Genomic DNA, 13,591 nt, shown 5'->3' with positions numbered 1-13,591 from the left:
CTCAAAACTACCCCAGTTTTGTTTAATGCTTCTCTGCCTCTTGGGGGTGGGGCTAAAGGTCTGGCCCCACTCCTCTCTCTACATACGTATTCCTTGCACACAAGTAACATGTAAAGAGGGCTCATGTTTCAGCTGTTAGGAAGACGACTGACCTGGGACAAGTGTGTGGGTCAAAAGCACATAATATCCCATTACAGAGATCACAGTCTCATCACCCCCTATTCAGCAAAGCAGAAGTGTGTGTTTTTTATTCTAAAAATGTACCCTGGAGCAAAATAACTTAATCAAAGGTCTATGGCCTGATTTCCTGACAATACAAACAAGGAATCAGGTAAAACATTTCCCCCCCCCCCCCTTTTCTTTTTAAGAACCTATGTGATGGCAGAGAGTGAACATCGGAAGCTTCCGTCCGTTGTTTTTCATTTATTTTTGTCTTTGCACACGAAGGCAGCAAACAAGGCAAGTAATTTTTTTTTAGTCAGCTTACTGTGGACTGACTTCAGCAGTCTGAAAGAAGCAATAATTGATTTCAATAATTAATTCCTGCTGACTAAAATAATGCTGCTGTTTATGCACACCTCCCTGAGACCCAGTTAAAAGGAACTTTGAGTCAGGAATGCATAAACAGTAACATTACTTTGGGGAGCAGAAGTCCCCTAACATACTGCAGATTTGGGAAGGGCTTTTTAAGCCCCCAGGCTATATGAAAGTTTATTTCTGCTTTCCCATATTGCCTCATGATAACCCTGAATGAAGTTCACAGAATCTGAAAAGCTAAGCAGAGGAAGCAGGAATAGCTTTGACAGCAGAGAAGGTCTCATGCCATAACACTCCTCTAAGTTTGATCAAGGCAGAGACAGGGAGTTCATATTTCTTTTCCATTTTTCTTTCTTTTCAGGTTTGTTCAGGTTCAAGTATCTTTGTTGCTGCTGTTGTTATTCGTAGTGGGATGCGGGTGGAACTGTGGTCTAAGCCACCGAGCCTCTTGGGCTTGCCAATCGGAAGGTCGGCAGTTTGAATCTGTGTGATGGGATGAGCCCCCATTGCCAGTCCTAGCTCTGGCAAACCTAGCAGTTCAAAAGCATACCAGTGCAAGTAGATAAATAGGTACTACCACGGCAGGAAGGTAAATGGTGTTTCTGTGTGCTCTGGCTTCCACCACGGTGTCCTGTGTGCCAGAAGCTGTTTAGTCATGCTGGCCACATGACCCAGAAAACCTCTCTGCAGACAAACGCCGGCTCCCTTGGTCTGAAAGCGGAGATGAGTGCTGCACCCCATAGTCGAATTTGACTGGACTTAACCTTCCAGGTGTCCTCCACCTTTACTTTTAGCTGTTATTTGTAGCATCCCATGTTTCCTGTTGGCATATCTTTCCAGAAAAGGTAAGTGCTGGGTTTTAAGGGTACGAGCCTGACTTCGGCATCCTCTCCTCACCAGCATACCCTCCAGCCACCGCCATATTTGCAGCCCTGTCTCACGCAGCAACTGCAGAAGATGGTGCAGAAAGAACAATTGGACCACGGCCACATCCACACTGCAGAAGGTGGGCTAGGTGGGCAGGATAGTTGGACCTCATCCACGTTGACTGCTGCGCACATGGCAGTGAGACAGAATCAGGGTCCACACTGAGCAGGCAAAAGCGGGAAGTCAGTGGCAGCTGGTGAGAATCTGGCTTAGCTGGGAATGCTGAGCAATAGGACGCCCACTATTGCTCATTGCAATGCCCACCCCTCCAACTGCAGCATGGGGAGCACTGGACTGCTTTGCTTGTCTGGTTGGGATATACAGGCGTCCCTCCACTAGCACAGGGTTTATGTTCTAGGCATTCATTCAACACAGGATGAATGATTTTACTCTGCACATGCTCAAAAGACATTATCTTTTATTCAAAGGTTTCTACAAAGTCAGGTGTACTTCTAACAATTTCATGCAAACTGACCCAAACAGCTTCCTGCATGTGTTTGCCTGGCAAACCTAACTTGTGAATATGGACATCACCACAATATCAGAAAGATGGCCAAGAAAAATGTGTTTTCTCTGAAGCTTTCTGTGTAAAAAAAAAGGTGGCAAAACACAGTAATGTAGGACAGACCTAGTTTTGTCAATGGCTCTGTTCCAGTGATATTTCTGTATGAGGTTATAATTAGTTTGTTTGACCCACAAGTGATGAGAAATGCTGAACAGCTAAAAAACAAAAACTCCAGAAAAAATAACAAAAATCATCTTCATTACTGAATTTTCTTTATACTGTATAAACTTGCTTATATATACCTTTGGAGATTTGTGTAGTTCAGAGGCTTTCAGAACACTTTAAACCACTATAACTGGTCCAATAAATGATATATTTCTCTGATTTAAGGATCCTAAATTGAACAAAGCACTTTACACATTTTTTACCTCTCCTGCGGTGTTTTCGGGATATTAAATCTGATAGAAGAGAAAAATTCCACACAATGCATGTTTTACTATGTATGATGTATGAGTACAAGCTTGGACACAGATATTTGAATATTTTAAATTTAAGATGATTTACAGTACTTGAACACCTCTATTCTTTTATCAATGACCTTATTTATATTATATCAACTATCGGCAAATTTATGCCCCCAGATTTCCGATTCTCTACCAAGCCTGAATTTACTGCAGCTGATTATGAGCGCAACCTTTTATCACTAATGTGGTGCCCATAAAATCTCTCTCTCTCTCTCTCTCTCTCTCTCTCTCTCTCTCTCTCTCTCTCTGTGTGTGTGTGTGTGTGTGTGTGTAAGCTCTGCACTGCTCACATATATTCACTATTAACTGCATGCAGGTATACTACGAAATGTTGACCTTGTCTGACTCCACTAGTCCCATGGTGGTGAGGTTCCTGCTGTAAAGAACAGAATAAAAGCACAGCTAGGCCAGATGTTTTTCCTATTAAATAGATTAACTTAGCCCAAATGTAAAATTAAGAAAACATACTGGTTCTGATTTACTATCAGTCCATGATCTGTTGCTGCAAAGGGAACAACGGACAGTCCTGAACAGCCAACTTGCAATTTATTAAGAACAGCAAGGGAATTCCATACCCTCACCCCTGACTGCTCTAAAAATGCTGAACGGAGGGCCCCGGCCTAGTGATGAAAGCTGCTTTCTGACAGTAAAAGCTGAGTAAAAACAACATTAAAATCATTTAAAGAATGCCTGGTAAAGTACTGCCACAGAATACTCAAGACCCCACAAAAGATACTTGTTTCCAGAAGGCTCTAAAAGGTATAATTCCAAGGTCTGCCTGAGGTACTTCCTTTTGCAAATGAAATTTTTAGCTTTCTTGTCATATTTTTGTGAGCCACAAGGGAGCAATGTCCAGGGGATTAAATCCCTAAAAATAAAAAAATAAATTTAAAAAATGAGGCCATGCATTATTTTCCTTCGTTAAAATGTGATTTTGCTTCATAAGCCTCCCTTCTGTAACTGGGAACGCAAATAAAAAGGTTTGTGTTCTGAAGTCATTAATGGTGGACAATGCTTATTCACCTCATAATTGCTTTGCCATTTGTGCCATAATCAGGGACCCTCTGAAAATTCTCACAAATCTGAGGAAGCGTTTATTGTGTTTCTTTAAATTGACAGGACTATTTTATAAACAGACATATGGAGACTCAGAAGATGGGGAGGGGACCCAAAATGTGGTCACCATGCAAATTTGTGCCCCACATTAGCACTGACAATTATTGCTCCCTTCAGTCTCCCCAGTCCCCCAATTCCTTAGGCTTTACTTAGGTCAGGCTTCCTCAACCCGGGCCCTCCAGATGTTTTTGGCCTACAACTCCCATGATCCCTAGCTAGCAGGACCAGTGGTCAGGGATGCTGGGAATTGCAGTCTCAAAACATCTGGAGGGCCAAGGTTGAGGAAGCCTGACTTAGGTGCTTCCATTTTCCCTGATAACTTCTGGAAGCCAACCATCCTCAAAGAGCAGCATTGTCAAAATGGTGGTAAAAGGAGCATTCCCAACTCAGTACAGGTGTCGCCTTTCCCCCCTCCATCTGCTGGAGCACCTAGGTAATAGATGGACCACTTGTTTTTGCCAGTGAATGAGGTGATAATGAGGCTTTCAGGTTTTATTATTGTTTGTGATGTATTAGCAGAGATGAAGTCAGAGAAGGACACCACATTCCTATTCTAATACACACACACTATCTATGCCACAGAAACCTTTCTAGAGTGCTTGCATAGAACCACTATAGGCTGGCTTCTGCTGCACAGAAAGAGTACAGTGGTACCTCTGGTTATGAACTTAATTCATTCCAGAGGTCCGTTCTTAACCTGAAACTGTTCTTAACCTGAAGCACCACTTTAGTTAATGGGGCCTCCTGCTGCTGCTGCGCTGCTGCCACGCGATTTCTGTTCTCATCCTGAAGCAAAGTTCTTAACCCAAGGTAATATTTCTGGGTTAGTGGAGTCTGTAACCTGAAGCGTCTGTAACCCGAGGTACCACTGTAATCTGAATGTGGGGCTCACTGGTAGACAAGGGGCGAAAGAGCCCCATTTGGTTACAGTAAAGCCTATATAGTATAAGCAAAGTCATTTTCCAAGTTTACCCTTGTGTAACCAAATGTCACCACTCATGCCTAAGGAGGAGGAGGTATCAGCACATGAAAAACATAAAAGGGAACCCTCTCCCCCAAAAGTGTCCAATGACAAAGAGTAAACATGTTCAGTGGCCATGCAATACTGGTTCACTGATGGAACTAGGGAGGGTAATATGAGAAACTGGGGGAGAATGGAATTAAATGGTGTGCCCTGGAAGAGGGCATGGCTGACTGGCTAACCCCCCCCCGCCCCCCAATGATCCATAGTGCAATGTTTTGCTGCGAGTCCCACTTTTCATTCCTTGTTCTCACCCTTCCAACTCCATCCCACTGCTGTAGGTGGTACTAAGTGGTATAAAATGTATATGGTAAAAGCAGTATAAAAATAATAGTGCGCCAAGTTCAACTAAACAAATGCTGGAGCCAGTGCATTGAGTCCAACTAGGGCAATAGGCAGTGGTGTAGTGTGGGGGTGCAGGGGGGGCCGGTCGCACCGGGCGCAACATCTGGGGGCTAGGGTTAGGGGGCGCAAATCCACGGGTTAGGGGGTGCAAATTACTTGCCTTGCCCCGGGTGCTGACAACCCACGCTACGCCACTGGCAATAGGCATTCCCCTCTGCCCCCCTCCCCCCGATGAGCTCTGCCTTTTCAGCCTATTTGTTTCTCTTTCGGGGGGGGGGGGGTATGAACAGTTCCTGACAAGGTGCAGTGCATCACCAGATTATAAGTTTTGAAATATTATTTGAACAGGAAGGGCCAGAGGAGCCACTATTTACAGAATTGCCTCAGTGGAACACTGGGAATTTAGCTGCCCATTAAACTACAAAGAATTATTAATCTGGTTATGAAAATTTCCCTTTAGATCTCAGCTTTGACATATCGTTTACACAGAGATGCGAACAATTTCTTCTTCTAAGGGACGTTTCCTACTCGCATCCCACTGTAAGAGAGTCAATTTAGGGAGATTTGCTGACTGTAAAAAGTCCCTTTTCCACATCAGAGGAAGAAGCAAAGTGCCACTCTCAGCAGTGTGAATCTGGCCAGGATCCAAGGAAGCAAGGGTTGACTTAGATCTCAGTGGGTGGTGACCGTTATGCATTTGGGGGAAAGCCGTTCCAACCTGGCAGGAGAACTGGTTGCAGTGTAGAGGGGAAGGGGGGAATAAAGTACAGCTACTAAAGTCACCTAGTGCCATTAGCCTTCCCTGCTGTGGGTTAGTATATCGAAATTAGGCTCTAAGAAGAGATTGCTGTTCGCAACGAGGATATCAAACAAAGCAAATTGGAGGTAATATGATGCTGTTAACATCAGACGTGCCACATAAAATGCTGGTAAGAAGCAGGGATTATGAAGGACTTCCACTGAGAACAAGCATTTGGTTAAACAATGATACAGCGAAGGCCTTAACCTCATGTCCCCTCACAATGATTTGGCCTTTAGACGAGAGAGAATACAGAGGGAGCATTTTGACAAGCAGCCCTAAGCCAGTGGCAATTAGTCCCATATGAAATGTGAGTCTATGGTAACACATGCATCCTCCTACAGTAGGAGCGGGGAGGGGGGGATACTTTTTCAAACAAAGGAAAGAAACAGAATATTTTAATTCAAAGGAAGCTAACTTGTAATACCTTGAGTCATATTTTAATTAGGTAGGCTACCTGTGAAGAGACCGGAGATGTAATTCCCTCAGTCCACCGGACTTCCATGAGGCAAATCAGTTATTAATTTAAACCTGAAATTAAAATACAGAAGTAATAAATACGAAGAAAGACGCAATTAAGAGCTCTTCTTATGCTGCTACAAATCTTGCATTCTGAAAGTCAGCATCTACCAAAATCTTTATGAGAATGCTGCATCTATTATTTGAGTATGGCTATCACAGAAAGTTAAGTCAAAATCCATGTTATAGTCCTGAGGGGACTGAGCATCTTTCCCCACCCATAAAGATTGGTAAGTAACCACATGTTGCCATGTGATTATACTTTAGTGACTCTTATCAGTTCAAGGGACTCCCATTTTTTGGTGAAGCCACACAAAAGCAGAGTTTTGGAGATGTGATGAATAAAATAATACTTTAGTAGCTTCTGTCCTGAAGGCAAGCCAGCTGAAGGCTGGTGATGATGATGCTTTGGATATACAAAGTGCTGACTATGTCCCACTGAGACCAATGAAATAAATTCATTGCAAATAACTCTACTCCCATGGTTTTCCATTGTCTTTAGTCAAACCATATTTTGGCTGGATCAGGGCTATACAAGTATCAAGGGTCACTGCTATCCTGCCCCCTCATACTGGTGATGATTAAATATCCCATCTGCATCCCTTTTTACAAGTCCAGAAGCAATACAGATTTACCACTCAATTTACTAGATTTACCATCCAAAACAGTTGATAAAACTGAATACATTTAGTTTTATATTTGTCTCAAAAAAAAAAAAAAAATAGTGCCAGCTGAGACTGGTACTCATGAAATTAGAAAGTGACATATCAGAATTCTTGTGCAGTTGATAATCGGATCAGGAGAGGTCCTTCTGAAAATTTACCTGACTTCACTAAGGAGAAGGCAAGTGGATGAATGCAAAAGAATTGTACATGTTGCAAATAGGATACCCAGTACAAGTTATAAAGTGATTTCCTTTATAAAGCAACCATTTCACAATTTACTTCTGCAAAAGCACAAAAAAGAAAAATCAAGCACAGTCCACTGAAGATGATTGTGGTGATGATGAGGCAGAGATATTATTTTTATTAGGTTTCAACAAATATGCAGAATGAAGTTTGGAACTTGGAATTAGCATGTGAACCAGATACAGAGGAAATGTGAATTTCAAAACTGAACGAAAGCAGACTGTAATGAAGATTAGTTACTCCTATGTGCCTCACTTATAAAACTAAACTTATTTCGTGCAGGAGGTTCCGAATGAGACTACTAGCAAAATTCTAATAGCATATTTATATAAGAACCGATATCGCTCAGTGGTATGTGAAATATTGGGAAAGGAAGTTTCATGTTTGCTTAGGTTGAAGGGCAGGCTGGAAATGGTCAAATGAATATATAACATGTCTCCTGAATAGAAAGGAGAAGATATTCTTAAAGAATTTGATGAGGTGTTTAATGAGCTTGGATACATTATGGATATAATACATCATGTAATATAGATCCAAATGTGCTGCCAAAAATATATGTGCCATTTAAGCCCCATTAGCACTAGGGAACCAAGGAGATGCTGAAATCAACCGGATGATAAAATTAGATGTCACTGAGAAAATTCAGCTATCTCTTTATTCATCTTCAGGAAGGAGAACGCTAACATGAACAACACCTTTGACTCTGGGTGTGGGGTGAAGAGGTTATGGGTGTTTTCTTCTGCCTGCAATGGATATTTTCATGTGAGTTGTTCAGTGATGAGAAACTTAACTGCTATAAATTCCATTTTCCTTACTGGAGATATCACAGCTTTCAAGACTGCTTGACTTTGCATGTAACAAATGGAAAGAAATGCTGGATAGTGATTATGAAACTGTCACGGGTGAGCTTCTGTCTTTGTCTACTATCATTGTCTTCACTCCTATGTTGATCTTGAATAGCAACCAATGCTAACGGGAAATGGGCAAAATGACATGCTTTGGCAATGTCCAGACCAATTTAGTAGTCACTCTGCTCTGAAAGTAGCAGGACACACTCAAAACATATGTGGGACAATTGCTTTAATCAGCCGAGTGTCAAGGAGAAGTGAATTCCATACTGTGGGACCTTCCCAAGGTCTTAATCACCATCCCCTTCACAAAAACAGATGGTATCCGGGAGAAAATGTCAATCAAAGGAAAGTAAGTTTTAGGTTCAATGTGCATATTCAGAACTCTGACTCCCTGCATCAGGAGCTAAAGGTCGTAGACTCATCCCCTTCAAGGACCATACAGAAACAATATCCAGTCAGTGCCTCATCAGTTCCTAAAATAATGAGCAAGGTTGTAATAGCTACAACTAAGTGATGGAGAACAAAAGACTAAAGGGAGGCTGGGATGGAGAGTTGTGTGTAAGAGCAGGCTGGAAGAAGCTGGGGAGAGACATATCCTGCTCTGAGTTGGACCAGGGACCCCATAGGAACTGAATGAGGAAGCAAGATCTTCAGGGTGTTAATTCTGTGACACCATCCATCATATACTCAGGTTGCAGATATGTGTTAATAAAACCATATATCCTAAAGACACCACTGTCATTATCTAACAGTTGCAGCTAAAGCTCAGACGGAACTCAGGTTTAAAATACCTGAAAAGTTTTCTTCAACTATGTTTGAAGCAAGAGTAAGAACAAGCAAGTGCTAGGTCCTCTGTGTGGAGATGATGAGGAAATGCTATAGGGTGACCGAGAGAAAACAGAACTGGTCAACACCTACTTTGCCCCTTTCTTCACCAAAAAGGAAAGCAGTGCCCAACCTGATGATAACATAATAAACAATGTAAGGAGGGAGCTGCAGCCCAAGATAGGAAAGGAAAAAATGACAAGTGGGGTGCTGCAGGGTTCTGTCCTAAGCCCAGTGTAGTTCAACATCTTTATAAATGACTTTGATGAAGGAATTGAGGGGATGATCATCAAATCTTCTGGTTACACCAAACTGGGAAGGGTAGCTAATGCCACAGAGGACAGAATCAGGATTCAAAATGGCCTTAACAGATTGGAGAACTGGGCCAAAACTAACAAAATGAATTTCAATAGAGACAAATGTAAAGTTCATACCTTTGTAAAGAAACCAGAAGCTTTTCTTTTAGGGATTACAGGAAAAGAAATAAGAAGAAAGGATTGTAAACTTTTTCAGTATGTAGTTACAGCAGCAAGAATTTTATTGGCCCAGAAATGGAAACAAGAGGAAATACCAACGATACAAGAATGGAGAATGAAACTGACAGACTACGCGGAATTGGACGAACTAACTGGGAAAATGAGATATGTGAGAAACCAAAAATTTACCGAAGACTGGGAAAAGTTTGTGGAGTATCTGAAAAATGTGTGTGATGTGCAAACAACGCTAGTGGGGTTTCAAGAAGCACTGTAAAAGTTAAGATGTATTGTCAAAAAGAAATAGAAGAGGGAGGGAAGACAAATGGCAATATAATGAAGGGAATGCATACTGAAGAATAACTATGGATGATTACCAGAACAGCTGAAGGAAGTCCATAAAGATTAATTTGTTAAAAATTTGGATAAAATTGTATAATTTTGTTGGAAAATCAATAAAAAATTATTATTATTTTTAAAAAGAGACAAATGTAAAGTTCTGTACTTAGGTAGGAAGAACCAGTTGCACAAATATAAGATGGGGGACACCTGGCTTGCTTAGTAGTACATATGAAAAGGATCTAGGGATCTTAGTGGACCACAAGCTTAACATGGGTCAATAGTGTGATCCAGCAGCAAAAAAAAAGCTAATGTTATTCTAAATTGCATCAACAGAAGTATAATGTCCAGATGAAGGGAATTAATAGACCCACTCTGCTCTGCTTTGGTCAGACCACACCTGGAGTATTGTGTCCAGTTTGGGGTGCCACAATTTAAGAAGTATATTGACACTGAATGTGTACAGAGGAGGCCAACCAAATTGATCAAGGGTCTGGAAAGAAAGCTTTATGAGGAATGACTGAGGGTGTTGGGTATGTTTCGCCTGCAAAAGAGGAGACTGAGAGGAGATATGATAGCCATCTTCAAATACCTAAAGGGCTGTCACAAGAAAGATGGAGCGAGCAAGTTTTCTCCTGATCTGTAGGGCAGGACACTAACCAATGGATTCAAGTTACAAAAGGGGGGGATTCCGACAAAACATCAGGAAGAACTTTCTGGTGGTAAGAGCTGTTTGACAGTGGAACAGACTTCCATGAGAAGTGGTGGACTCTCCTTCCTTGGAGGTTTTTAAGCGGAGCTTGGATGGCCATCTGTCATGGATGCTTTAGTTAAGATTCCTTCATTGCAAGGGGTTGGACTAGATGACACTCAGGGTACCTTCCAACTCTACAATTCTATTATTCTATGATCTAATCCAGCCCCTGTTGATGCAGGAAACCCACTACTACAGCATCACGGAAAGGTGGCCACTAAAAACTTCTAATGAAGGAAGAACCACCACCTTTTCTAACTTCTTCTTCTTCTTCTTGTTCAGTCGTTTAGTCGTGTCCCACTCTTCGTGACCTCATGGACCAGAGCACGCCAGGCACCCGTCTTCCACTGCCCCCCTCAGTTTGGTCAAACTCATGCTGGCAGCTTCAAGAACACCACCCAGCCATCTCGTCCTCCATCGTCCCCTTCTCCTTGTGCCCTCCATCTTTCCCAACATCAGGGTCTTTTCCAGGGAGTCTTCTCTTCTCATGAGGTGGCCAAAGTATTGGAGCCTCAGCTTCAGGATCTGTCCTTCCAGTGAGCACTCAGGGCTGATTTCCTTACTTGAGGTTAGAAAATGAAGTATTTATTGACATTAAAAATGATATCATACACGCCATCCCATGCTATCAATAATTCTGTTGCCACAGCCCACCCTGGCTATGACAGCAGTGTACCCACATGCAAAGCAATTGATTACATGGGGCTTGTGCAATGGATATAGTCTTCCTGCTTTCTCTGCATCGTATTTAAATAAGGCCTAAGCAAAGGCTGCTCATTTATATGGCCAGCGCTCATGTCTCTTGGCACATTGCACCTTTATGGATCTTCCTTGGAAGATACAATGGGCAAATATTTATGAATGTTCTATTTTCTTTATGTTTTTGTTTAGTTCATTCTAAGAATTAAAAACATAAACATTCTGTTTAAAAATCTGTTCTCTACATCCAAACGACATAGAGCAAAATGCTTTTGGCATTGTTTATACACTGTGCATGTGTGTGTTTGTACGTGTTGCTATCGCCGTATCCATAATATATATTAAAACTCTTTGTTTTACTACCTATAGTAAAATTATAAAATGTGCAGTCCCTGTAATTACATTGCCCTTTGCCGTCTGTCTAAAAAAAGACTGCGTTCAAATTTTCCCCCTGTTTTATTTGCACCCTATTAACAACTGTTACTGGAGCTTTAATTATGCCCCTGTGATTGCAGAGATGCGGCTGACTTGTGTCATTTTCCTCCCAGGGGATGCTTTATAATTACCAGCATCCATCGTGGCTGCCTGTAAGCTGATGCTTTTTTATTACCAGTTCAATAATCACTGCATCCTTGTGAACATCTGCTCTGCAAGCCATGCATCGGAGGTCCCTGTGCCTGTCACTCGATGCTCCCTTGCTGTGGTGACCCTTTTGCCCTCACCTTCAGTTTATATCTAATTTGCCTAGCAGAAGCTCAGTCCAGATTGCCGCACAGGAATGCAATTAATGCTCCACATTTGCAAACAAAGAATATATATATATATATATATATATATATATATATATATATGCTACTTTCCTCCTCCTTCTCTCTCTCTCTCTCTCTCTCTCTCTCTCTCTCTCTCTCTCTGTTTTATTATCTTATTGTCAAGCCCCATAATTTGTATTCACAGCAGGATGAATCAATATAAGTCCCGAGGAGAAGATACATTATTTTGTTAGTGTTTTAGGCAGATAATGAAAAGTATGCAGGCTTGACTGGATGGGTGTGTGTGGCTTTTATCTGGAAATACACAGCTGTTTAAAAAGAAGCAATGTACACAAATTTATTTTAAAACACATACCTGTAGGTTCCCATAGCATGTGTTCAATAGCCTTCAGGTTGCCTCTGTTATACACAGCCAAGGACATTAACTATTGTTGGGCAAAACCAGCAGTGCTGCTCTGCAGAAAGTTTGGGGGCTTTCCAATATTTTCCATTCTAAACCTTCTGCCATGTTCTAGAGTCTAGATTACTGGTCTGAGGCAGCTTCTGCATCTTCCCAGGCATATGTAGAAACATCCTTAGTTAGCATGGTTCAAAGGCATCACCATGTCACGCAACACTGGGAACAGCTGGACAGCTCAGTTGGTTAGAGCATGGCACTGATAACACCAAGATCTCAGAGAGAACCTACTGGATCCTGTTCAGGTTGAAGAAGAAGAAGAAGAAGAAGAAGAAGAAGAAGAAGAAGAAGAAGAAGTGGAGGAGGAGGAGGAGTTGTTGTTGTTGTTTGGATTTGATATCCAGATTTATCACTACCTGAAGGAGTCTCAAAGCGGCTAATATTCTCCTTTCCCCTCATCCCCCACAACAAACACCCTGTGAGGTAAGTGGGGCTGAGAGACTTCAAAGAAGTGTGTCTTGATATGGCCTACACATGTACATTTTACCAATGTGCATAGGTAAAAATTGTATGGTCAATTGCTAAAATAAATGAATAAATCAGGTGGAACAGCCACACAGTTTTGACCTACAAGCATTGGATTGAAATGTTGGTTGTACTTTTGAGCATAAAATCTCATAATACAGTGGTACCTCGGGTTACATACGCTTCAGGTTACATACGCTTCAGGTTACAGACTCCGCTAACCCAGAAATAGTGCTTCAGGTTAAGAACTTTGCTTCAGGATGAGAACAGAAATCGTGCTCCGGCGGCGCAGCAGCAGGAGGAGGCCTCATTAGCTAAAGTGGTGCTTCAGGTTAAGAACAGTTTCAGGTTAAGTACCAACCTCCAGAACAAATTAAGTATTTAACCCAAGGTAACAATTCAACATATTCTAATGATAATTTATACTTCATTTGTGAAAACATAAGGGTATTCCTAGAAGTATCTTATCTATTAGCCACATTTACATCTTAAGTAGTTTTTTTTTTTTTTAAGAATTGCAAATCCATATCCTGTATTTGGTACAAGCCTTTTTCTGCAAATATAATTAATAAATTATCTATCTTACAAAAAAAGTATCTTGTCTTTGCTTTGCATTCTGAGGTAGCATATCAGCTTGTCCACTGAGGCAAATTCCAATATTCCCACCCACCCATCCATGTTGGTGCTTCTCAGTGGGAGACGGCCTTCTCCCGGCACCGGTCCAGAAAGCATAACACAGCATTCACTCTTCCAGACG

General features: G+C 41.7%; 2 long non-coding RNA genes across 3 annotated transcripts in view; one reads left to right on the top strand and one right to left on the bottom strand.

Annotated features, from left to right (window-relative positions):
- The window catches only part of LOC310846763, a 75,938-nt gene extending 63,343 nt beyond the window's left edge, over window positions 1-12,595 (bottom strand). Inside the window, exons 1-2 of the long non-coding RNA XR_014565542.1 lie at window positions 12,268-12,595; window positions 6,232-6,305 (exon numbers count right to left, since the gene is read on the bottom strand). This is a non-coding gene — a long non-coding RNA (uncharacterized lncRNA). The remainder of the gene's footprint in view (window positions 1-6,231; window positions 6,306-12,267) is intronic.
- On the top strand, window positions 1,443-2,352 carry LOC310846737. 2 transcript variants are annotated; one of them, XR_014565529.1, is made up of 2 exons: window positions 1,443-1,552; window positions 1,893-2,352. It is a non-coding gene; the product is annotated as an uncharacterized lncRNA (long non-coding RNA). The 2 variants fall into 2 exon arrangements; XR_014565530.1 differs by having other exon boundaries at window positions 1,463-1,543.
- Window positions 12,596-13,591: the final 996 nt, after the last annotated feature.

The sequence above is a fragment of the Podarcis gaigeae genome, assembly GCF_964106915.1.
Source record: "Podarcis gaigeae genome assembly, chromosome: 1".
Lineage (NCBI taxonomy): Eukaryota > Metazoa > Chordata > Lepidosauria > Squamata > Lacertidae > Podarcis > Podarcis gaigeae.
Note: the sequence above shows the minus strand (reverse complement) of the source record. Positions and strands in the feature narration are given on the sequence as shown.